General features: G+C 44.6%; 1 non-coding gene across 1 annotated transcript; it reads right to left on the bottom strand.

Annotated features, from left to right (window-relative positions):
- Positions 1 to 580: 580 nt before the first annotated feature.
- On the bottom strand, positions 581 to 688 carry LOC112642673 (U6 spliceosomal RNA). The gene has a single exon (XR_003125376.1). It is a non-coding gene; the product is annotated as a U6 spliceosomal RNA (small nuclear RNA).
- Positions 689 to 3,239: the final 2,551 nt, after the last annotated feature.

Genomic DNA, 3,239 nt, shown 5'->3' with positions numbered 1-3,239 from the left:
GCTCCACTGACTGCCAGGCAGATGCCCCTATATTTAGCTTTTTTTTTTTTTTAAGATTTTATTTATTTATTCATAATAGACACACACATGCAGAGAGAGAGAGAGGCAGAGACACAGGCAGAGGGAGAAGCAGGCTCCGTGCAGGGAGCCTGACCTGGGACTCGATCCCGGGTCTCCAGAATCACGCCCTGGGCCGAAGGCAGGCCCGAAACCACTGAGCCACCCAGGGATCCTATATTTAGCTTTAAAAATAATTTTTATTTATTTTATTTTTTATTTTTTTAATATGTTATTTATTTATTCATGAGAGACACACAGAGAGAGAGCGAGGCAGAGACACAGGCAGAAGGAAAAGCAGGCTCCATGCAGAAGCCTGATGTGGGACTCGATCCCGAGACTCCAGGATCATGCCTTGGACCGAAGGCGGGTGCTAAACCGCTGAGCCACCCAGGGATCCCCAAATAATTTTTATTTTTATGTGAGTATAGTTGACACATAATGTTAGTCTCAGGTGTACAATTTAGTGATTTGACAGATTTACACATTATGCTATGTTTACCACAAGTACAGCTACCATCAAAAATATGATCGCTGCTTCACGAATTTGCGAGTCATCCTTGTGCAGAGCTCATGCTAATTTTCTCTTGTGTTGTTCCGATTTTAGTATATGTGCTGCCCAAGTGAGCACCTTAATTGTATTTTTTTAAGACTTACTGCGTGTCACTGGCCTGGAGAGGGTTATCAATACAAGTTCACATTGGGTTTGCCTTCTATTGCCACTGGTTTTTAAAAGTAATTAATTAATTATATTTTATTTATTTATTCATGAGAGACACAGAGAGAGGCAGAGACATAGGCAGAGGGAGAAGCAGGTTCCCTGCGGGGAGCCTGCTGACTGGATCCCAGGACTCCCGGGTCATGCCCTGAGCCAAAGCAGATGCTCAACCACTGAGCCACCCAGGCGTCCCTATTGCCACTGTTTTTTTTTTTTTTTTTAACTTTTATTTATTCATGATAGGCACACAGTGAGAGAGAGAGGCAGAGACACAGGCAGAGGGAGAAGCAGGCTCCATGCACTGGGAGCCCGACGTGGGATTCGATCCCGGATCTCCAGGATCGCGCCCTGGGCCAAAGGCAGGCGCCAAACCGCTGCGCCACCCAGGGATCCCGCCACTGGTTTTAAATGCATGGAGAATATGGGGTTCAATGGCATTATGATTAGTATTCTGGACTTTTCAAACGTGTGGGGTAGTTCTGTGTTTTTTGTTACAACAGGAGATGAGCGTTACACTATGCCTCTGTCTCAGTGACCCTATATGCTAACAAAGTATAAATTATTATTTTTCTCCCATCCTTGGTTTTGTGGAGTTTTTTTATTTTTATTTTATTTATTTATTTATTTTTTTAGTCTTTTTTTAAAATTTTTTTTCTTTTATTTATTATTTATGATAGTCACAGAGAGAGAGAGAGAGAGAGAGGCAGAGACATAGGCAGAGGGAGAAGCAGGCTCCAAGCACTGGGAGCCCGATGTGGGATTCGATCCCGGGTCTCCAGGATCGCACCCTGGGCCAAAGGCAGGCGCCAAACCGCTGCGCCACCCAGGGATCCCTGTGGAGTTTTTTTAGAGTAGATATCAGTATTGAAAGGTTACGACTGGGCAGCCTGGGTGGCTCAGGGGTTTAGCACCGCCTTCAGCCTAGGGCAGGATCCTGGGGACTCTGGATCGAGTCCCATGTCAGGCTCCCTGCATGGAGCCTGCTTCTGTCTCTGCCTGTGTCTCTGCCTCTCTCGCTCTCTGTTTCTCATGAATAAATAAATAAAATCTTAAAAAAAGAAAAAGAAAAAAAGATAGGTTACGACTCTTGTCTATACCATTCTGCCACAGTTTCTTTTGGCTATTTTTTCTGGAGAAACACCAGGCTGGTAGCCCTAATCATATATATTTTACATTATAACAACTGTGAGGATGGTCTCTCTGAATGAATACCAGTTGCTAAACAGAATGTTTTGCTCATTGTGGAGTGGTAGGAACCTTTTAGACTTCTTGGTTTGATATATCTTGAAATCCTTTGATTTGGAAGATCACTTTTTATAATTTGTTATCAACTAACTAGTTTGCTCCCTGATAATGTGCCATGCTTCCTGTCTCTTTCTCTAGGAGTCCCCATCTTCCTCCCTCCCTCCCTCCCTCCCTCCCTCCCTCCCTCCCTCCCTCCCTTCCTTCCTTCCTTCCTTCCTTCCTTCCTTCCTTCCTTTCTTTCTTCCTTCTCTAAAGATTTTATTTAAGTAGTCTCTACACCCAGTGTGGGGCTTGAACTCACAACCCCAAGATGAAGAGTTGCCTGCTTCACTGACTGAACCAGCCAGGGGTCTCCCCCACTTCCTTCCTTTCATTGAGAACCTTCGGTATGCCAGACCCTGTACAAGCCATTGAGGGCTTGCCAGTCCTATGCATAGTCTAGTGGGGATATAGTTACCTATCTGCCTGTCAGGTGCTACCTGTAGAGATATGAACAAAGTGCTGTGAGAGCAGAGGTGAAGTGATTACTAGGGGCAGCACAGTGGGTGATGGGGAAGACTTGACAGTGGAATTGGCATTTGAGCTGAACCTTGAGATTAGCAAGGTAATAGTTTAGCAGTTTGCCAGTTCAGAAGGGAGAAGTAGTATTCTGGAAAGACAACAGATGTGCAGAGGAAATAGACTCATGGATGTTTCTGTTTCCTCTGGGGAAGAATGAGAAGTGTTATAAATTAGAAAGCTGGGGAGAATGGGCAGTTGTTTAGGGTGAGAGATGAGGCTGGAATTGAAAGTTGAGTCTGTGTTCGTAAAGGGGTAAGGAATAACATAGGCAGAAGAAGGCTCTAGATATTTTCAAGGCAGAGAAATGATATAAACAATCCAGAGCTTTTTGAGAGAAGTATAACAATGGCAGCAGTGTGACAGGTCATTTATAGGAAAGTAGGGCTGTAGCTGAAGTGGAGCTGTACGTACCTGATTTTAGTTTGTCTAGGATGAGAGAAGAGAGCAGGCACATGAAATTCTTCTAAAAGCAGGTTTGGTTTTAGAAGCAAACATCAGATATTGAACTATAGTTTGAGTGGAGATCCACTTCTCCCACAGCTCAAGTTAAACCTGTTGCACAACAGTCTGTGTTTGGGTCGGTATTTCCTGGGATTGGTCAGGCGCTGCACTTCACGATGAGGCCCATGGAGTATCCTGGAGACCAGCTGCCCCAGGT

Source organism: Canis lupus, chromosome 15 (assembly GCF_003254725.2).
Source record: "Canis lupus dingo isolate Sandy chromosome 15, ASM325472v2, whole genome shotgun sequence".
In the NCBI taxonomy this organism is placed as follows: domain Eukaryota; kingdom Metazoa; phylum Chordata; class Mammalia; order Carnivora; family Canidae; genus Canis; species Canis lupus.
This window is presented reverse-complemented; position numbering and strand designations above follow the sequence as displayed.